We start from the raw sequence: 23,865 nt of genomic DNA, 5'->3' as shown, positions 1-23,865 counted from the left end.
GGGTTACCCATACCTGTATTGATGAGAATCCCATGATAAGGGGACGCGATCTATGCTTTGACTAGACGTGTCAAGAAAACCGCCTCGCGATATGTGCAGTGCTGGTTGAGGAAAATGGTTCGAATAATGACCGAGCCATGACATGATGTCATGTTGCTAAACGTGTCAGCAGATTAGATTTGTGGAAATATTATTATCTCTATGATGGTATATGGAACTTGTTTTGCAGAGCCGGACACTATCCTTGTGTTCAAAATCTTCTATGGAGTATTCGGAGGAAGAACCCGCCTTGCAATGCCGAAGACAAATCTGTGTGCCGAACTGCTCGTCATTGAAGCCTGGTTCAGGGGCTACTGAGGGAGTCCTGGATTAGGGGGCCTCCGGACAGCCGGACTATATCCTTTGGCCGGACTGTTGGACTATGAAGATACAAGATTCAAGACCTCGTCCCGTGTCCGGATGGGACTCTCCTTGGCGTGGAAGGCAAGCTTGGCAATAAGGATATGTAGATCTCATCCTTTGTAACCGACTCTGTGTAACCCTAGCCCCCTCCGGTGTCTATATTAACCAGAGGGGTTAGTCCGTAGGACAACAACAATCATACCATAGGCTAGCTTCTAGGGTTTAGCCTCTACGATCTCGTGGTAGATCAACTCTTGTAATACTCATATCATCAAGATCAATCAAGAAGGAAGTAGGGTATTACCTCCATCAAGAGGGCCCGAACCTGGGTAAACATCGTGTCCCCCACCTCCTGTTACCATCCGCCTTAGACGCATAGTTCGGGACCCCCTACCCGAGATCCGCCGGTTTTGACACCGACAGTGGGATTTGATCCTCCGATGATGGACAGATATTCTTAGGGCCCTCTTGGTGTGACAGCATCCATCATCGTCTGGCTAGACACAGGTGACTATGTCACGGGGATGCCGGAACATGTTGACGAGAAAGAAGAATAAAACCGATAACGGGAGCAACGGTATAGTGGACATGGTGATGACTCAAGAGGATACCGATGCACACCGGGTTTTGTAAAGTATCGTGAAGCAAAGGGAATGTCACATGATAACCAAAGGTTCACTCGAATATCATTTATGTAATCATAGGGACCGATATGGATGTCCACGGTTCCGCTATCAGCCATTGAACGAAGGGGTTTCGTTCATGTATATGTTTTACCGAACCTATGGGGTCACAAGTTTAAGGTAATCACGATCTGCTGAGAGTTAGTGGAATGGGAGTGATGAGAATATATTTGTGAAATAGTTTCATTAATATCCGGAATAGTCCCGAGAGGTTCCGGAAGCGTTTTGGGGTCACCGGAAGGGTTTTGGTGGATATCAGGTAATACCGGGTATTACCGATGAATTATATATAGGTGGAAATTGTTTTTGGGGATGTTAAATTATATATATAATGCTCTGAAAATGTTTAAAGTATTTTATATATTAATTAAATATCAACAGGCCTTAATAGGCCAAGAAGGGGAAGGAGACTTGGGTCATAAAGGCCCAAGTGAGGATGCCCCCCTTTCCTAGTGGGGGGGGGGGCGAATCCAACTAGGAGGGGGAGTCCATCTCCCCCTCCCTAGGCCGGCGCACCAAGGGGAAACTTTCCCCCTTGGTGGCTGCCCTCTCCTCTCCCGTAAACTTATATATACTAGAGTTTTGCACCCTTTTGAACAACAAGTTTTGGGTGCCTCTTCTAGTTGATCTAGTTCTAGTTCTAGTTGGTCCTAGACTAATTAGAGCTAGCCCTAGCCACCTCTAATCCTCATAATTAGAATCCAGTGTGGTTCTAAGCTCCTCCCTCTAATTCTTTGACGATGATTAGCTCTGGACGGCGAAGCGCTGCTGGGTCGTGAAGACCGTACGCTTGCAACCATGTAGAGAGGCCATGCTTTCGATCTTCTGTTCAAGGGATCATTCGAGGGTGGTTCGCAGGATTATCATCATCGTTTGAGAAACTTTGAGCATGATCTACACCAACTCTTCTTCTTCTGATGCACTCCAGAGTTGGTAACGATTGTTATGCATCTTCATATTGATCTTGGTGATCGTAGGCGCGATTTTTTTTGTTTTCTACTACGTTTCCTAACAGTGGCATCAGAGCAGGTTTATGAGTAGATGCAGGTTGCAATCTAGATCACATCTGATATGTGAGGATTGATGTTCTTGCTATGCTTCCCACGAGTGTTGCTTCGGTTCAGTTCATCGGCAGAATGACGTAGTTTTGCTACAAGGTTCTGGCAATTGATCGGCTCTGGCCGTCGACGATCTGCTAACAGTTCCTTGGGCTACATCATAGTCGGGAATAGTGAACCATCACGTACACATGAGGGTGCCAAAGATGGATGATCCTTCTAGGGGTCACGCGTATTGATGAAGTTTAGTGTGGGGGATGAGACTTTTAATTAAGTCTCTCTTTCACACACCCCGAAACTTAATCTAGCATCAAGAACATCGCCTTGTTGTGCTTGCGTAGGTAGCTAGTCTTAATCATTAAAACTAGTTAACCGCGTAACTAAATTTTTGCTAAAACCGATTAGAGGATGTCTAACTTGGTTTTGCAGGGTGTGCATATGATGTGGTATAGCCTTCATCATGATAATGAGTTTATGTATGAGATGGTTATATGTTGTAATGTTAAGTGGCCTGCGCGTCACGGCATGATGGCTGGAGCCACGGGATTGCCACCTTAATGTAAACATTGTAGAGATAGGTTACAGGTGATGGTGGCAAGACTTACACGGAGGACTCCGACGAGGAGAAGGTGTACCAGGCGCGGGACGAGGAGCTATAATTTCGTACCATGGCGGAATTTCAGATTTTGTTTCCACGGCAACGTTTTCTGAAATGGTTGCCATGGCAACATTTTCTGAGATTGCCGCCACGGTAATGTTTTTTGAAACAGTTGTCTCAGTAACGAAATATTGGCCGCACGTTGCTTCAACTAGAGATTGAAGAAGATCATGGAGGACTCCCGGCGCCTAGGGCTATACCATATCATGCTATTATGAATTGCCTGAGATGTTTATCCCTTTGTTGTTTGCACCCTTTGATTGCGTACTAGTCAATTATTAGGGTGATCTCTCACTAAAATATCAAGTCAAAAGGTGCTCTTCCCAGTGCAGCAACCATCTATAACACTTAACGATCCGGAGTGCATCATGTCCACATGAGTACAAATGGATTGTTGGGTGTAAGGTGCCGATGGTCAGACCATACATGCAGATTGCACTAGGTTGTCTTTGTTGGAAATATGCCCTAGAGGCAATAATAAAAGTATTATTATTATATTTCTTTGATCATGATAATTGTCTTTATTCATGCGATAACTGTATTATCCGGAAATCGTAATACACGTGTGAATACATAGACCATAACATGTCCCTAGTAAGCCTCTAGTTGACTAGCTCGTTGATCAATAGATAGTCATGGTTTCCTGGCTATGGACATTGGATGTCATTGATATTGGGATCACATCGTTAGGAGAATGATGTGATGGACAAGACCTAATCCTAAGCATAGCACAAGATCGTGTAGTTCGTTTGCTAGAGCTTTTCCAATGTCAAGTATCTTTTCCTTTGACCATGAGATCGTGTAACTCCCGGATACCGTAAGAGTGCTTTGGGTGTATCAAACGTCACAACGTAACTGGGTGACTATAAAGGTGCACTATAGGTATTTCCGAAAGTGTCTGTTGGGTTGACACGGATCGAGACTGGGATTTGTCACTCCATATAATGGAGAGGTATCACTGGGCCCACTCGGTAATGCATCATCATTATGAGCTCAAGGTGACCAAGTGGTTGATCACGGGATCATGCATTACGGTACGAGTAAAGTGACTTGCCGGTAACGAGACTGAACAAGGTATTGGGATACCAACGATCGAGTCTCGGGCAAGTAACATACCGATTGACAAAGGGAATTGTATCGGGGTTGATTAAATCCTCGACATCGTGGTTCCTCCGATGAGATCATCGTGGAGCATGTGGGAGCCAACATGGGTATCCAGATCCCGCTGTTGGTTATTGACCGGAGAGTCGTCCCGGTCATGTCTGCATGTCTCCCGAACCCGTAGGGTCTACACACTTAAGGTTCGGTGACGCTAGGGTTGTGAAGATATGTATATGCAGTAACCCGAATGTTGTTCAGAGTCCCGGATGAGATCCCGGACGTCACGAGGAGTTCCGGAATGGTCCGGAGGTAAAGAATTATATATAGGAAGTGCTGTTTCGGCCATCGGGACAAGATTCGGGGTTATCGGTATTGTACCGGGACCATCGGAGGGATCCCGGGGGTCCACCGGGTGGGGCCACCTGTCCCGGGGGGCCACATGGGCTGTAGGGGGTGCGCCTTGGCCTGCATGGGCCAAGGGCACCAGCCCCAAAAGCCCATGCGCCTAGGTTTCCACAAAAGGGAAGAGTCCCAATGGTGGAAGGCACCTCTAGGTGCCTTGGGGGGGAGGGAAACCTCCCCTTGGCCGCCGCACCTAGGAGATTGGATCTCCTAGGCTGGCGCACCCCCCCTTGGCCCTCCTATATATAGTGGGGGAGAGGAGGGACTTGAGACACCAGCCCCTGGCGCCTCCCTCTCTCCCCGTTACGTCTCTCTCTCATAGTATAGGCGAAGCCCTGCTACTGTGACGCCCTGCATCCACCACCACGCCGTCGTGCTGCTGGATCTTCATCAACCTCTCCTCCCCCCTTGCTGGATCAAGAAAGGAGGAGACGTCATCCGTTCCGTACGTGTGTTGAACGCGGAGGCACCGTCCGTTCGGTGCTAGGATCTCCGGTGATTTGATTCACGTCGTGTTCGACTACATCAACCCCGTTCTTCGAACGCTTCCGCTCGCGATCTACAAAGGTATGTAGATGCATCCGATCACTCGTTGCTAGATGAACTCCTAGATGGATCTTGGTGAAACGAGTAGGAAATTTTTTGTTTTCTGCAACGTTCCCCAACAGTGGCATCATGAGCTAGGTCTATGCGTAGTTCTCTTGCGCGAGTAGAACACAATTTGTTGTGGGCGTAGATGTTGTCAACTTTCTTGCCGCTACTAGTCTTATCTTGCTTCAACGGTATTGTGGGATGAAGCGGCCCGGACCAACCTTACACGTATGCTTACGTGAGACCAGTTCCACCGACAAACATGCACAAGTTGCATAAGGTGGCTGGCGGGTGACTGTCTCTCCTACTTTAGTTGGAGCTGATTCGATGAACAGGGTCCTTATGAAGGGTAAATAGAAGTTGACAAATCACGTTGTGGCTTTCACGTAGGTAAGAAAACGTTCTTGTTAGAACCCTACTTCAGCCACGTAAAACCTGCAACAACAATTAGAGGACGTCTAACTTGTTTTTGCAGCAAGTGCTTTGTGATATGATATGGCCAAAGTTGTGATAAATGATGAATGATCTATATGTGATGTATGAGATGTTCATTGTACAAGGAATCACAACTTACATGTCGATGAGTATGACGGTGACAGGATGATCATGGAGCCCCAAGATGGAGATCAAAGGAGCCATGTGATATTGGCCATATCATGTCACTATTATTATTTGATTGCATGTGATGTTTATCATGTTTTGCATCTTGTTTACTTAGAACGACGGTAGTAAATAAGATGATCCCTTACAACAATTTCAAGAAGTGTTCTCCCCTAACTGTGCACCGTTGCTACAGTTCGTCGTTTCGAAGCACCACGTGTTAATCGGGTGTGATAGATCCTTACGTTCACATACAACGGGTGTAAGACAGTTTTACACATGCAAAAACACTTAGGGTTAACTTGACGAGCCTAGCATGTACAGACATGGCCTCGGAACACAGAGACCGAAAGGTCGAACACGAGTCGTATGGAAGATACGATCAACATGAAGATGTTCACCGGCGATGACTAGTCCGTCTCACGTGTTAATCGGACACGGCCTAGTCGACCCGGATCGTGTAACACTTAGATGACCAGAGGGATGTCTAATCTGAGTGGGAGTTCATTAATAATTTGATTAGATGAACTTAATTATCATGAACTTAGTCTAAAATCTTTACAATATGTCTTGTAGATCAAATGGCCAATGTTGTATTCAATTTCAACGCGTTCCTAGAAAAAACCAAGCTGAAAGACGATGGCAGCAACTATACGGACTGGGTCCGGAACCTGAGGATCATCCTCATAGCTGCCAAGAAAGATTATGTCCTACAAGCACCGCTAGGTGATCCACCCGTCCCACAGAACCAAGACGCTATGAACGCTTGGCAGACACGTACTGATGACTACTCCCTCGTTCAGTGCGGCATGCTTTGCAGCTTAGAGCCGGGGCTCCAAAAGCGTTTTGAGAGACATGGAGCATATGAGATGTTCGAAGAGCTAAAAATGGTTTTTCAAGCTCATGCCCGGATCGAGAGATATGAAGTCTCCGATAAGTTCTTCAGCTGTAAGATGGAGGAAAATAGTTCTGTCAGTGAGCACATACTCACTATGTCTGGGTTACATAACCGCTTGACTCAGCTGGGAGCTAATCTCCCGGATGACGCGGTCATTGACAGAATCCTCCAGTCGCTTCCACCAAGCTACAAGAGCTTTGTGATGAACTTCAATATGCAGGGGATGGTAAAGACCATTCCTGAAGTATTTGCTATGCTGAAATCAGCAGAGGTAGAAGTCAAGAAGGAACATCAAGTGTTGATGATGAATAAAACCACTAAGTTCAAGAAGGGAAAGGGTAAAAAGAACTTCAAGAAGGACGGCAAGGAAGTTGCTGCGCCCGGCAAGCAAGTTGTCGGGAAGAAGTCAAAGAATGGACCCAAGCCTGAGACAGAGTGCTTTTATTGCAAAGGGAAGGGTCACTGGAAGCGGAACTGCCCCAAATACTTAGCGGACAAGAAGGCCGGTAGCACCAAAGGTATATTTGATATACATGTAATTGATGTGTACCTTACCAGTGCTCGTAGTAACTCCTGGGTATTTGATACCGGTGCCATTGCTCATATTTGTAACTCACAGCAGGAGCTGCGGAATAAACGGAAACTGGTGAAGGACGAGGTGACGATGCGCGTCGAGAATGGTTCCAAGGTCGATGTGATCGCCGTCGGCATGCTACCTCTACATTTACCTACGGGATTAGTTATAAACCTCAATAATTGTTATTTAGTGCCATGTTTGAGCATGAACATTGTATCAGGATCTCGTTTAATACGAGATGGCTACTCATTTAAATCTGAGAATAATGGTTGTTCTATTTATATGAGAGATATGTTTTATGGTCATGCTCCGATAGTCAATGGTTTATTCTTAATGAATCTCGAGCGTATTACTACACATGTTCATAGTGTGAGTACCAAAAGATGTAAGGTTGATAATGATAGTCCCACATACTTGTGGCACTGCCGCCTTGGTCATATAGGTGTCAAACGCATGAAGAAGCTCCATGCAGATGGACTTTTAGAGTCTCTTGATTATGAATCATTTGACACGTGCGAACCATGCCTCATGGGAAAAATGACCAAGACTCCGTTCTCAGGAACAATGGAGCGAGCAACCAACTTATTGGAAATCATACATACTGATGTGTGCGGTCCAATGAGTGTTGAGGCTCGCGGTGGCTATCGTTATGTTCTCACCCTCACTGATGACTTGAGTAGATATGGGTATGTCTACTTAATGAAACACAAGTCTGAAACCTTTGAAAAGTTCAAGGAATTTCAGAGTGAGGTTGAAAATCAACGTGACAGGAAAATCAAGTTTCTACGATCAGATCGTGGAGGAGAATACTTGAGTCACGAATTTGGCACACACTTAAGAAAAAGTGGAATAGTTTCACAACTCACGCCGCCTGGAACACCTCAGCGTAACGGTGTGTCCGAACGTCGTAATCGCACTCTATTAGATATGGTGCGATCTATGATGTCTCTTGCCGATTTACCGCTATCTTTTTGGGGCTATGCTTTAGAGACTGCCGCATTCACTTTAAATAGGGCTCCGTCGAAATCCGTTGAGACGACACCGTATGAATTATGGTTTGGGAAGAAACCTAAGCTGTCGTTTCTAAAAGTTTGGGGATGCGATGCTTATGTCAAGAAACTTCAACCTGAAAAGCTCGAACCCAAGTCGGAAAAATGCGTCTTCATAGGATACCCTAAAGAAACTGCTGGGTATACCTTCTACCTCAGATCCGAAGGCAAGATCTTTATTGCCAGGAATGGATCCTTTCTAGAGAAAGAGTTTCTCTCGAAAGAAGTAAGTGGGAGAAAAGTAGAACTTGATGAAGTATTGCCTTTTGAACCGGTAAATGGCGCAACTCAAGAAAATGTTCCTGAGGTGCCTACACCGACTAGAGAGGAAGTTATTCATGATGATCAAGATACTTCTGATCAAGCACCTACTGAAATTCGAAGGTCCACAAGAACACGTTTCGCACCAGAGTGGTACGGCAACCCTGTCTTGGAAATCATGTTGTTAGACAACTGTGAACCTTCGAGCTATGAAGAAGCGATGGCGGGACTGGATTCCGACAAATGGCTAGAAGCCATGAAATCCGAGATAGGATCCATGTATGAAAACGAAGTATGGACTTTGACTGACTTGCCCGTTGAACGGCGAGCCATAGAAAATAAATGGATCTTTAAGAAGAAGACAGACGCGGATGGTAATGTGACCATCTATAAAGCTAGGCTTGTCGCTAAGGGTTATCGACAAGTTCAAGGGGTTGACTACGATGAGACTTTCTCACCGGTGGCGAAGCTGAAGTCCGTCCGAATCATGTTAGCAATTGCCGCATTCTACGATTATGAAATATGGCAAATGGACGTCAAAATGGCATTCCTTAATGGTTTCCTTAAGGAAGAATTGTATATGATGCAGCCAGAAGGTTTTGTCGATCCTAAGAATGCTAACAAGGTGTGCAAGCTCCAACGCTCGATTTATGGGCTGGTGCAAGCATCTCGGAGTTGGAACATTCACTTTGATGAGATGATCAAAGCGTTTGGGTTTACGCAGACTTATGGAGAAGCCTGCGTTTACAAGAAAGTGAGTGGGAGCTCTGTAGCATTTCTCATACTATATGTAGATGACATACTTTTGATGGGAAATGATATAGAACTCTTGGACAGCATCAAGGCCTACTTGAATAAGAGTTTTTCAATGAAGGACCTTGGAGAAGCTGCTTATATATTAGGCATCAATATCTATAGAGATAGATCAAGACGCCTCATAGGTCTTTCACAAAGCACATACCTTGATAAGATTTTGAAGAAGTTCAAAATGGATCAGTCCAAGAAAGGGTTCTTGCCTGTTTTGCAAGGTGTGAGATTGAGCTCAGCTCAATGCCCGACCACGGCAGAAGAGATAGAAGAAATGAGTGTCATCCCCTATGCCTCAGCCATAGGTTCTATTATGTATGCCATGCTGTGTACCAGACCTGATGTAAACCTTGCCGTAAGTTTGGTAGGAAGGTACCAAAGTAATCCCGGCAAGGAACACTGGACAGCGGTCAAGAATATCCTGAAGTACCTGAAAAGGACTAAGGAAATGTTTCTCGTTTATGGAGGTGACGAAGAGCTCGTCGTAAAGGGTTACATCGACGCTAGCTTCGACACAGATCTGGATGACTCTAAGTCACAAACCGGATACGTGTATATATTGAATGGTGGAGCAGTGAGCTGGTGCAGCTGCAAGCAAAGCGTCGTGGCGGGATCTACATGTGAAGCGGAGTACATGGCAGCCTCGGAGGCAGCACATGAAGCAATATGGGTGAAGGAGTTCATCACCGACCTAGGAGTCATACCCAATGCGTCGGGGCCAATCAAACTCTTTTGTGACAACACTGGAGCTATTGCACTTGCCAAGGAGCCCAGGTTTCACAAGAAGACAAGGCACATCAAGCGTCGCTTCAACTCCATTCGTGAAAATGTTCAAGATGGAGACATAGAGATTTGTAAAGTACATACAGACCTGAATATAGCAGATCCGTTGACTAAACCTCTCCCTAGGGCAAAACATGATCAACACCAGAATTCCATGGGTGTTCGATTCATCACAATGTAACTAGATTATTGACTCTAGTGCAAGTGGGAGACTGTTGGAAATATGCCCTAGAGGCAATAATAAAAGTATTATTATTATATTTCTTTGATCATGATAATTGTCTTTATTCATGCCATAACTGTATTATCCGGAAATCATAATACACCTGTGAATACATAGACCATAACATGTCCATAGTAAGCCTCTAGTTGACTAGCTCGTTGATCAACAGATAGTCATGGTATCCTGGCTATGGACATTGGATGTCATTGATAACGGGATCACATCGTTAGGAGAATGATGTGATGGACAAGACCTAATCCTAAGCATAGCACAAGATCGTGTAGTTCGTTTGCTAGAGCTTTTCCAATGTCAAGTATCTTTTCCTTTGACCATGAGATCGTGTAACTCCCGGATACCGTAAGAGTGCTTTGGGTGTATCAAACGTCACAACGTAACTGGGTGACTATAAAGGTGCACTATAGGTATTTCCGAAAGTGTCTGTTGGGTTGACACGGATCGAGACTGGGATTTGTCACTCCATATAATGGAGAGGTATCACTGGGCCCACTCGGTAATGCATCATCATTATGAGCTCAAGGTGACCAAGTGGTTGATCACGGGATCATGCATTACGGTACGAGTAAAGTGACTTGCCGGTAACGAGACTGAACAAGGTATTGGGATACCAACGATCGAGTCTCGGGCAAGTAACATACCGATTGACAAAGGGAATTGTATCGGGGTTGATTAAATCCTCGACATCGTGGTTCCTCCGATGAGATCATCGTGGAGCATGTGGGAGCCAACATGGGTATCCAGATCCCGCTGTTGGTTATTGACCGGAGAGTCGTCCCGGTCATGTCTGCATGTCTCCCGAACCCGTAGGGTCTACACACTTAAGGTTCGGTGACGCTAGGGTTGTGAAGATATGTATATGCAGTAACCCGAATGTTGTTCGGAGTCCCGGATGAGATCCCGGACGTCACGAGGAGTTCCAGAATGGTCCGGAGGTAAAGAATTATATATAGGAAGTGCTGTTTCGGCCATCGGGACAAGATTCGGGGTTATCGGTATTGTACCGGGACCATCGGAGGGATCCCGGGGGTCCACCGGGTGGGGCCACCTGTCCCGGGGGGCCACATGGGCTGTAGGGGGTGCGCCTTGGCCTGCATGGGCCAAGGGCACCAGCCCCAAAAGCCCATGCGCCTAGGTTTCCACAAAAGGGAAGAGTCCCAATGGTGGAAGGCACCTCTAGGTGCCTTGGGGGGGAGGGAAACCTCCCCTTGGCCGCCGCACCTAGGAGATTGGATCTCCTAGGCTGGCGCACCCCCCCTTGGCCCTCCTATATATAGTGGGGGAGAGGAGGGACTTGAGACACCAGCCCCTGGCGCCTCCCTCTCTCCCCGTTACGTCTCTCTCTCGTAGTATAGGCGAAGCCCTGCTACTGTGACGCCCTGCATCCACCACCACGCCGTCGTGCTGCTGGATCTTCATCAACCTCTCCTCCCCCCTTGCTGGATCAAGAAAGGAGGAGACGTCATCCGTTCCGTACGTGTGTTGAACGCGGAGGCACCGTCCGTTCGGTGCTAGGATCTCCGGTGATTTGATTCACGTCGTGTTCGACTACATCAACCCCGTTCTTCGAACGCTTCCGCTCGCGATCTACAAAGGTATGTAGATGCATCCGATCACTCGTTGCTAGATGAACTCCTAGATGGATCTTGGTGAAACGAGTAGGAAATTTTTTGTTTTCTGCAACGTTCCCCAACAATCTTGATGTTCTTATAGAATAGTTCTGAGCTCATAGCACAAAGCATCAAAAGATGAACAAGAGTCATATGGAGATATGATCAGCAAAAGCTTGCCCACCAGTCAAAATTCTCGTCATCAGTGATGCACACATCAATGGTTGAGAACTAGACTTGGATCTTGAATCACTCACAATTAATTACGAGAGATATTAATTTGAGTGGGAGTGCACTTTATATTATAATTTGTTTGAACACTAGTGCTAATTAATTATGAATAATGTCTAAGTGAATCTCATGTTTATTGTTGTAGATCAATGGCTTGCAATAGTTTGAATTTAGCACCACAGTTTGAGAAAGAAAAATTGACTGCAACTGGTGATAAATATGAGGATTGGATCCACACTTTGAGAAAAGTTCTAATAAAGAATATGTGCTGGATCAGTTACTTGGTGAAACCCCGACGCTTGGAGCAAGTCAGGACATCATCAATGTATACTTATCTCGTAAGAATGATTTCAGTGTTGTCAAAAGCATCATGCTATCTTGTATGGATGAAGTGTTACAGAAGCGCTATCAAAAGCTCAGTCCCGTCGAGATTGTCGAGGCACTGGAAGTTCTGTTTCACAAAGAATCGACTGAAGTTCATGAGATGACTGAAGCAATGGATGAGTGCAAGATAGATGAAGAGCAAGGTGACAGATTTGCAGACTATTATGATAGCATATCTGCAATGGGGGTAGAAATACCTAAAACACCTGAGAATGATTTATTATTCTCATTGCTTTATGAAGCGATGCTAAAAAACCATGAGGCTAGAACGCAGAATCAACAAAAGTTGTTGATGAACAAAACAAATAGTTTCAAAAGGAAATGCAACACCAAAAGAAACGAGGGTGGAGCATCCTGTAAGACTATGTTTCTACTTCAAAGAATAGGGACACTGGAAGAGAAATTGCTTGAAGTATATTGCAGATAAGAAGAACTCCTCTTCTAGTAAAGGTATAAAATTTATACAAATTAATGTTATTGACATTCTACTTGATTAAAGTTATAAGTCATGGGTATTTGATACCGGATCTGTTGCTCACATTTGCAACGCGATGCAGGGATTACAAAATGTTCGCAAGCTGGCCAAAAATGAAGTCGTGATGCGGGTAGGGAATGGTAACAGGATTACCGCTCAAGCCATCGGTGCCATGTCTTTAAGTTTACCTTCAGGATTTATTTTATAACTAAATAATTGTTATTTTGTTCCAAAGTTATGTAAGAACATTATCTTTGGATCATGTTTGATAAGTGATGGATATTCTTATAAATCAGAAAACAATGGTTGTTCCATATATTGTAAGAATATGTTTTATGGATTTGCACCCATTGTTGGTGGTTTATTCATAATGGATCTTGAATGTGAAAAGGGTGTCTATAATATCAATGCTAAACATCTTAAGAAGACTGATAATCCCACTTATATGTGGCACTATCATCTTGGTCATATCAGAAAGAAACGCATGCAAAAACTTCATAAAGATGGAGTATTAACATCTTTTGATTTTGAATCATTTGATACATGTGAAGCCTTGATAACCCACAAGTATAGGGGATCGCAACAGTTTTCGAGGGTAAATTATTCAACCCAAATTTATTGATTCGACACAAGGGGAGCCAAAGAATATTCTCAAGTATTAGCTGCTGAGTTGTCAATTCAACCACACCTGGAAACTTAATATCTGCAGCAAAGTATTTAGTAGCAAAGTAATATGATAGTAGTGGTAACGGTAGCAAAAGGTAACAGTAGCAAAAGTAATGTTTTTGGTATTTTGTAGTGATGATAGCAATAGCAACGGAAAAGTAAATAAGCGAAGAACAGTATATGGAAAGCTCGTAGGCAATGGATCGGTGATGGAGAATTATGCCGGATGCGGTTCATCATGTAACAATCATAACATAGGGTGACACAGAACTAGCTCCAATTCATCAATGTAATGTAGGCATGTATTCCGAATATATTCATACGTGCTTATGGAAAGGAACTTGCATGACATCTTTTGTCATACCCTCCCGTGGCAGCGGGGTCCTAATGGAAACTAAGGGATATTAAGGCCTCCTTTCAATAGAGTACTGGAACAAAGCATTAGCACATAGTGAATACATGAACTCCTCAAACTACGGTCATCACTGGTAAGTATCCCGATTATTGTCACTTCGGGGTTAACGGATCATAACACATAATAGGTGACTATAGACTTGCAAGATAGGATCAAGAACTCTCATATATTGATGAAAACATAATAGGTTCAGATCTGAAATCATGGCACTCGGGCCCTAGTGACAAGCATTAAGCATAGCAAAGTCATAGCAACATCAATCTCAGAACATAGTGGATACTAGGGATCAAACCCTAACAAAACTAACTCGATTACATGATAAATCTCATCCAACCCATCACCGTCTAGCAAGCCTACGATCATGAAATTGGTGATGGAGGATGGTTGATGATGACGATGGCGACGGATTCCCCTCTCCGGAGCCCCGAACGGACTCCAGATCAGCCCTCTCGAGAGGTTTTAGGGCTTGGCGGCGGCTCCGTATCGTAAAATGCGATGAATCTTTCTCCCTGATTTTTTTCTCTCCGAAACCAAATATATAGAGTTGGAGTTGAGGTCGGAGGAGCTCCAGGGGGCCCACGAGGTAGGGGGGCGCTCCCTAGGGGGGGGGGCGCCCTCCACCCTCGTGGATAGGTGGTGGGCCCCCTGGTCTTCATCTTTTGCAAGGATTTTTTATTATTTCCAAAAAGATGTTCCGTGAAGTTTCAGGTCATTCCGAGAACTTTTGTTTCTGCACATAAATAACACCATGGCAATTCTGCTGAAAACAGCGTCAGTCCGGGTTAGTTCCATTCAAATCATGCAAGTTAGAGTCCAAAACAAGGGCAAAAGTGTTTGGAAAAGTAGATACGATGGAGACGTATCAACTCCCCCAAGCTTAAACCATTGCTTGTCCTCAAGCAATTCAGTTGATAAACTGAAAGTGATAAAGAAAAACTTTTACAAACTCTGTTTGCTCTTGTTGTTGTAAATATGTAAAGCCAGCATTCAAGTTTTCAGCAAAGATTATGACTAACCACATTCAAAATAACGCCTAGGTCTCATGTTTACTCATATAAATGGCATAATCAACTTGCGAGCAATAATAATAAATCTCGGATGACAACACTTTCTCAAAACAATCATAATATGATATAACAAGATGGTATCTCGCTAGCCCTTTCTGAGACTGCAAAACATAAATGCAGAGCACCTTTAAAGATCAAGGACTGACTAGACATTGTAATTCATGGTGAAAGAGGTCCAGTCAAGTCATACTCAATGTAAACTAACAGTAATGAATGCAAATGACAGTGGTGCTCTCCAACTGGTGCTTTTTAATAAGAGGATAATGACTTAACATGAAAGTAAATAGATAGGCCCTTCACAGAGGGAAGCAGGGATTTGTAGAGGTGCCAGAGCTCGGTTTTGAAGTAGAGATGAATAATATTTTGAGCGGTATACTTTCATTGTCAACATAACAACCAAGAGATGGCGATATCTTCCATGCTACACACATTATAGGTAGTTCCCAAACAGAATGGTAAAGTTTATACTCCCCCTCCACCAACAAGCATCAATCCATGGCTTGCTCGAAACAACAAGTGCCTCCAGCTAACAACAGTCCCAGGGGGAGTTTTGTTTTGCAATTATTTTGGTTTAGTTTGCACAAAGCATGGGACTGGGCATCCCGGTGACCAGCCACTTTCTCGTGAGTGAGGAGCAGAGTCCACTCCTCTTGAGAATAACCCGCCTAACATGGAAGATACAGACAACCCTAGTTGATACATGAGCTATTCGAGCATACAAAACAGGATATTTATTTGAAGGTTTAGAGTTTGGCACATACAAATTTACTTGGAACGGCAGGTAGATACCACATATAGGAAGGTATAGTGGACTCATGTGGAATAACTTTGGGGTTTATGGGATTGGATGCACAAGCAGTATTCCTGCTTAGTATAGGTGAAGGCTAGCAAAAGACTGGGAAGCGACCAGCTAGAGAGCGACAACAGTCATGAACATGCATTAAAATTAATCAACACTGAATGCAAGCATGAGTAGGATATAATCCACCATGAACATAAATATCGTGAAGGCTATGTTGATTTTGTTTCAACTACATGTATGAACATGTGCCAAGTCAAGTCACTTAAATCATTCAGAGGAGGATACCACCCTATCATACCACATTACAACCATTTTAATATCATGTTGGCATGCAAGGTAAACCATTATAAGCTCCTAGCTAATCAAGCATGGCACAAGAAACTATGATCTCTATTTGTCATTGCAAACATGTTTATTCATAATAGGCTGGATCAGGAATGATGAACTAATCATATTTACAAAAACAAAAGAGGTCGAGTTCATACCAGCTTTTCTCATCTCAGTCAGTCCATCATATATCGTCATAATTGCCTTTCACTTGCACGACCGAACGATGTGAATAATAATAATAGTGCACGTGCATTGGACTAATATGGAATCTGCAAGCATTCAATAAGCAGGAGAAGACAAGGCAATATGGGCTCTTTTGTCAGATCAACAATAATGCATATAAGAGCCACTTCAACAATTTAATTTTGGTCTTCTCCTATCGACCCCCAAAGAGAAGAAAAGAAATAAAACTATTTACAAGGGAAAGCTCCCAACAAGCAAAAGAAGAACATGAAATCTTTTTGGGTTTTCTTTTTAATTACTACTACAAGCATGGAAAGTAAACTAATAAAAAGCTACAACTATTTTTTTGGCATTTCTTAAGGTTTATTAAACACACAAGAAGAAAGCATGAAAAGGAAAATAAACTAGCATGGATGATACAATGAAAAAGTATGAGCACCGACATCTAGCAATGATTGTGTGAACATGAATATAATGTCGGTGAGAAAGACGTACTCCCCCAAGCTTAGGCTTTTGGCATAAGTTGGTCTATGGCCACGGTTGGCCTGGTTGATATCCATAGTAATAGTTGGGGTCGTACTGCAATGAAGAAGCCTCTGATTGCCACTGGCTGGCAATCATCTCCAGATCCCACAGGTAATTAGACTGTCATGGAGGATCAAGTTGTGGTTCCGACTCTGGCTCTGTGCTTGATGTAGGGTTCTGGTAAGCGTGAATGTCCTCCAGCGAGACAAGGTACTTGCCCGAAGACAAATCAAACAAAGAAGGAGCATGCAAGGTGATAGTCTCAGGATGACGTTTATCAAAGAACAATTTGTATTTCAGCTCCCCCTCCCTACTCTTTATAATAAAATCATGCGCTACCATACTCTTATAATCTAAATAAATAGTAGGCAACAGTTTTTCTTATTTTTCATAGTGCCTAATAGGTATATTATAATGTGTAGCAAGGCATGAAGCATAAATACCACCAAAGATGGGACCCTTAGTACAGTTTAGACTTAACCGTTTAGCAATAATACCGCCCATACTAACAGTGTTATCAGAATATAAACCATGGAGCAGAAGGATAATATCAGGGACACTAAGGTTTCCACAGTTTCCGTGACCAATTAATCAACGACTAGCAAATATTGCAAAATAGCGTAAAACAGGAAAATGTATGCTAGTGATTCTTGCATCGGAAGCCTTCCTAGTTTCCCCTACAGTAATAGTGTTAATAAACCCATCCACATCCTTGCGATGTGGTTCCTCTAAACTACCCCCGAAAGGTACTTTGCAAACCCTGCAAAATTCATATAGTGCATCTTCTTAACAACATCATATAAATGAAACTCTACTGAGGGAGGTGATTCCTTAGGAAAATAGTAGAAGTTTTGCACAAAAGTATTGGTGAGTAATAGATACTGTTCACGTTGGTCACGGAGGAAGTCGGCGAGGCCGGCATTCTCAGCCAATGAATAGAAATCATTATAAATCCCGGCTTCTCTCAAGAAATCATCGGAAGGCCATTCACACGGCCGAACCTCCGCGGTGCGAGGCAAATTATATTAGGGCCTCTGTGCTTCTTCATTTTGCTTTTCCCTTGAGCTCCGGCTCGATGAGCACCTCAAAAATCTCTTCATCATTTTTTGAAAATTTCTGAAATTTTTTGTAACTTCAAAGTAAAAGTGAACCAAACTCAATAATATTGATAGCAACTACTCCTACAAGTGCCTAGAGCCTATATCATGCATCAAAACTACTTTTGACCATATAAATTTGACATGCAAGCTCAAGAACAGGGTCACCTAAGCAGCAAAAATATGCAATGAATAAAGCACTAGAACAAAAACTAATTGGGCCAATGGAGGAGTCACATACCAAGGAACAATCTCCCCAAGCAGTTTTATGAGAGGTGCTTTGAGCAAGGAGATCGAAAATGGTAGCAAAATGAGCTAGAACTCGTGCTTGAGCTGGATATTCGTATTTGTGGGAGGAAGAAGAAGTGTATGGGTGCAGGAATAAGTGGAGGAGGTCCACCGTGGGCCCACAAGGCAGGGGGGCGCACCCAGGGGGTAGGGCGCGCCCTCCACCCTCGTGGCCAGGTGGTTGATCCCCCTGCTGTGTTCTCGGTTCCAGATATTCTCAAATATTCCAGAAAAAATCATATTTAAATTTCCGGGCATTTGGAGAACTTTTATTTTCGGGATATTTTTATATTGCATGGATATTCAGATAACAGACGGGTAATACTTATTTTTATTTTATTTAATACAAATAACAGAAAATAAAAAGAAGGTACAGAGAGTTGTGTTTTCTAGTTTCATCCATCTCATGCTCATCAAAAGGAACCCACTAACAAGGTTGATCAAGTCTTGTTAACGAACTCATTCCGAATAATATGGAACCGGAGAAATTTCGAATAACACCATGTTACCTCAACGGGGATATGCACATCCCCAATAATAAGAATATCATATTTCTTCTTGACAGTAGGAAGAGGAAATTCAGAACCTCCAAATATAAATGATGGAATTTTTCCAATAGAGTTGATACTATGAACTTGAGGTTGTTTCCTCGGAAAGTGTACCATATGCTCATTACCATTAACATAAAAAGTGACATTGCCTTTAGTGCAATCAATAACAGCCCCTACAGTACTCAAAAAGGGCCTTCCAAGAATAATAGACATACTATCCACTACAAAAAAACACATCCGTGACATTTTGGGCTGAATGAATTTTTTTTCTGTCATACATATGACACTTCTATGACAATAATTGTGACAAACCCCGGTATCATCATAGATGTGGTGGGATCCTACTTCTATGACAAAAAATCATGACAGAAAATGGGCTTTTCGTCCTGGGCGGGCCGGAGACGCAGCTGCATGACATTCTTTGGGCCATCCATGATGGAAAAAACCGTGGTAGAAGCGAGGGCGAGGAAAATTTCGGGGAGTTCCCGGTTACGGTGGGAGGTCGGGGGCCGAGCGATGCGCGTTTCTCTCATACACGTACGCGCATGTGTGCGAGGCGTTGGCTCTAACTGAACCCGAGCGAGGTGTTGGGCTCTAACTGAACCCGAGCGATTGCACTGCAGGTGTCGGCGTTCTGGGAATGAGGGTCCCCAGACTTGCCTGCCTGCGGCCTACGGCGTGGCTCAAGTGGGGGCCCAGCGCGGCCCATCTTCATCAGCTCAAGCTCAAGACCCTCGCGAGGGGCCAAGCCTCGCGGGGCGGACGACAGGAAGCTTCCTCAGAGGCAGCCTCATCAGGTAGGCTCGCGAGGAGGCGGAGAGATCAAGGCAGGGGTACCTCGCGAGGCGCCCGTGACGCAAGCCATGACGATCGAGACCAGGCGGGCGCCAGGCGGGTGCCGGCCTGCGCAGTGTCCTTGTTTCCCCTTTGGTGCAAAGGGGGCAAGCACATGCCAAGGCATCGGGCAAAGGTTGCCATTCCGGTGCAATGAGACCAAGACCAACAGAGCGGTAGGACGGAGGTCACCGTGGAGCCCAAGATGGCGTCATCACCAGTACTTTTGGCAGCCGAAGACCACCTTTGGTCAGGATAACTTGTACTAGATGTTCCCCTTCAAAATGGCCAATTGTTGGCGCCCTTCCCGCTCATTATTTGGGGAGAGGCCCAGGGCCTCTATAAATAGAGCTAGCCACCATAGAGTAGCAGAGAGGAGGAGGGGACCGAAAAAGAGAGATAGAGAGAGAGAGGCGATTGAACTCACCCAAGAAGTTCATCGCACCAGCTCAAGAACACCTCTCGCGAGGCTGTTCTTCCCTTGTACTGTTCATCATCAGCCCCTGAGGCAATCCACCACACCACACACTGGAGTAGGGTATTACACCACAACGGTGGCCCGAACCAGTATAAACCTTGTGTCCCTTGTGTTGTTCATTGTTTCCAGCTAGACCACGCGAGGAGATTGGACATAGATCGGTAGGGGAGGGATCTCCACGCGCACCCCAGTGTTTGAACCTCAAGGGTCTGTCGGAACCTGAAATCCGAAATTTGGCGCGCCAGGTAGGGGTGCGCCGGAATCCTTCTTCCTTCGTGTCGCGTTCCGTCACCTCGCCGTTCAGATGTCAAGCGACCCGGCTGCCAACGCCCACCGCTGGGTAGCGTGGCCCCCCCACGCCGTGTCACCGGCCCAGGGCGACCTCAACCTTGCGCCTCAGGCAGCCTGCGCTCCGCAGGGCACTGCGGGGCGCGGGTAACGCGGCCAGCCGCCGCTTGCCCTCACACCATGGAAGGTGCGGGCCGCAGCAAGGGCCTCAAACCACGCCGCGGCCACGGCGCCGTACACCCGATGGGAGTAAGCAAACTCCAGGGCCGCGCTCATGGTGGCCCGAGAGCTGCTACGGTGTCGGCTGCTGGAGGGCGGCCGCGACGTATTGCTGGAGCGAGTCGCCGAGCTCCTGGACGCCGCCGCCTTAGGGATACCTCCTTTCTGCGTCCAGCTGCCGCCCCAGACCCAAGGCGGGCCGTATGGCGGTGTCGTGTGCGCGCACGCAACTTCCGGTAGACTCCAGGGCCCATTCAGCGTCAACACCCCCGCCGGCACCGGGCGACAAGTCGCGCCGGCCTCTTCTCAGGCCAGCGAAGGGGTGCCCGCCGTGGCCTTCGGCCTCGGTGGACCGCCGCGCCATCACCCCCAAGACGGCGCTCCAAGCCAGGCTGCGTGGCATGCGGGGCGCTACAACGAGGTGCACGGGGCGGTGGCCCCAGAAGCTAACGTGCCCCGCATGATGGATCAGGGGTGCGCACTGGAAGAAGATCATGGCTCATTCCTCGGGCCAGGCTGGGGCGAGGAGACGCCAGGAGCTGAGCTCTTTCAGGAACCACAAGAGAGCCTCGACAGCCGCACCGGCGGCGACAATTATCGGGTACCACTCATCCCTCAGGAGCAAGCTTACGCTAACCATGGGTCGCAGGAGATACAGGTCGCCGCAGCAGGTGGCTGCCCCAATTCTTCAGCCTCATACCCCTCAGGAGGAGGGCGCAGGAGGCTGCAGGAGAGGGGCCAAGATTCGGGTTCGTCCCCGCGGCGGTCGGAACAAGGCGTTCTCAGGAGGTAGGCCCCCTGTCGGGGAGGTGCCCCAAGGCCTGCCCCGGCAGGGGACCCGTGGTCGTCGGGGAACCGCTGGCAACCGCTCTGCCCCATTGGCGTCGTCCTGGTTTCCGGTCGCCGTTGATGGTGGTAGAGTGAGGCGCAAGGCGGGGCCCTCGCCTAGTGATATGAAGCAAGGCCATTACCTGTGAAGAAGGCCCAGTGCCTGTGAAGCTTGCCGCCCGTGACACTCTCACGTAATAATGAGTGGGGCTGTACACGCCCCGGAGTCTCCGGAGAGCTGCCCTCGGGCCTCGGGGGCTCCCGCCCACTCCCAGTGGCAGCACTTAGCTCCGCGCTGGTGAGCAGACGTCAAAGACTAGACTAGGTGCCGGACGTGGCCTTTTGCTTTTGCCTTTCCTTGTTGACGAAGTTCTTCGATTTGGATTTAAGTTGGATTTGAGATCGATGCTTGCGTGTGTTTGGGGGAAGGGGTGTTTAGTCTTGTTCGAGCAATCTCTCGCGTTCTGCTTTTGGCTTTGCATCCAAAGTGAACATCGGCTGCCCCCCTCGCGAGCCCCTCATGAGCCGGGCCGGGCCAGGCACGTTCACAACCAGGACCTCTGTTACCGCGCCCTTTCCGGAGGTTTTCATCGCGGGATCCACAAGTTAATCAGAAGACACCCGAGGTGCAGCGGCCCCGACAGGCCCACTCGGGACTCGTCGGGGTCGGAAGGTACACAAGCCAGCTGACCCATCACCGGGCCAACGGCTAAGTTCACACGCAATATTATGCTTACCAGGGTACTAATTGCAAACCTTTACATGAGGGGCTTCCCCCTCCCAAAATGCTCTTACATCCTTCAGGGCCAAGCCCGAACCTTCTTCGTGTAGGTTAAACAACAATGACATGCGGTCAGTCAGACATATCACTCACCACGTCTTCTTGGGCATCCTCGGAGGCATCACTGGCGTCGTTGACATTGCCGCTGCCGCTGCCAGCATCTCCATCAGCGCCAGGCTCATCCACAACCCCGCCTTCATTGGCGCCCACGACCACGCCGTCGTCATCAGACGCAAAGGCCCTGACGAGGGCATCCACGTTGTCCTCCACCCACCGCGCCAGGTCTCCCCGGACGGCAATGGGCACGGGTGCGATGGCAGCGTCGAAGTCGAAGTGGGGGTCCCTGTCCTGCAGATGGCTGAAGACGCAGGAGAAGGCACGCCCGAGCAAGGCTCGGCTCCTCTCTTCGACAAGCCAACGGGACCTCTCGGATCGGTTCTCCAGAAGCGTCACCACATCGATGAAAAAGTGGAGGTTGCCGGCGTAGTTGACCTCGTGCGGCTCCTTAGCGGCAGCCTCACAGATATAGCCCAAAGCTGTGTTTGCCCTCTCTCTGAGCGTTTGAAGCATGGGGGCATGCACATGCTCCAGAACCCGCCGCCGACGGATCTCGTCCTCATTCCGCTGCGCGACGGCCTCGGCGTCATCAACCCTCTGTTGGAGAAGAAGCTGCTCGGCCCGGGAAGAGGACAGCTCCGCCTGCGCCGCGCTGAGGGCGGCTGCGGAGGAGTCCGCACGCCGCGTCACTTCGGCCAGTTTGGCCCTGAGGGCTGCGGTCCTGCCCTCGGCCTCGGCCTTGATCAGCCCCAACCTCGTCTCGTATTCACGCTCGAAGGCCGAGCGAGCTTCCGCCATGCGGCGATCAACTTCTTCCTGGGCCCGGGCTTTGCGCGCGGCAACGTCATCCTCTGCCCGGGCCACCAGGCACTCCCTCGTCTCCAACCGCTCAAGGTCAAGGTTGCGCTCGGCGGCCTCCAGCGTCAGCGCCTCCTCGCGCTTTAGAAGCTCCTCCCGGTCAACAGAGGCCCCCTCCATCGACTCAAGGGCCGCCTGGCGCAGTTCCACTTGCTGCTCCAGGGAGCTGCTCCAAGCTTGGAGCTGCCATGCGCGCTCCTCCGCAGCCTTGCGCTGTCGGTCTGCTTCCCGAGCCTCCTCGACGGCCTGGGAGCAGGCCTCTCGTGAAGCTACCAGCGACGCTTCAGCCTTCGCGTTGTCAAGATCATGTTGGTGACGCGCGAGGGCGACGGCTACCTTTAGTTTGCGCTTCTCCTCAGCAAGGCGCAAACCTTCGGCCTCGAGGCACGCATCCTCACCAGCAAGCTCTGCCCTGATCCGGCTTACCGCATCCGTCGCCCTCTGGAAGAACTCTTCGCGAAGGGCGCGTCGCTCCCGAGCGTGCCTGAGCACGTCTTCTGCATCACCCTCTTCCACCGGAGCATGCGGAGGGCCCCAGGGCGGCAAGCCCCCTCCCGGCGCGGGGCTGGGGGCTGGCGCCCTAGTCATTGCCAGATGGACCTCTCTGGGAATCTGGCCTGGCGTCGGTCCACCCACGGAAGAAGAGCCAAAGACAGACCTTAGGCATCCACCATCTATGATCAGAGGAGGAATGCGGGGCAAGCCAGATATGCCCCAGGAGGACTCATGAAGAAAGGACAGCGGGCGCGCAAGCTCGAGGTGCCCTATGGAAAGGACCACTCCACCGGCC

The 23,865-nt window shown here is 47.3% G+C and overlaps 1 pseudogene; it reads right to left on the bottom strand.

Annotated features, from left to right (window-relative positions):
• Nucleotides 1–22,249: 22,249 nt before the first annotated feature.
• Nucleotides 22,250–23,663, bottom strand: LOC147989822 (uncharacterized; annotated as a pseudogene).
• Nucleotides 23,664–23,865: the final 202 nt, after the last annotated feature.

This window comes from Triticum urartu, chromosome 1A (genome assembly GCF_056163025.1).
Source record: "Triticum urartu cultivar PI428250 chromosome 1A, HENAU_Tu73, whole genome shotgun sequence".
NCBI classification, from domain to species: domain Eukaryota; kingdom Viridiplantae; phylum Streptophyta; class Magnoliopsida; order Poales; family Poaceae; genus Triticum; species Triticum urartu.
This window is presented reverse-complemented; position numbering and strand designations above follow the sequence as displayed.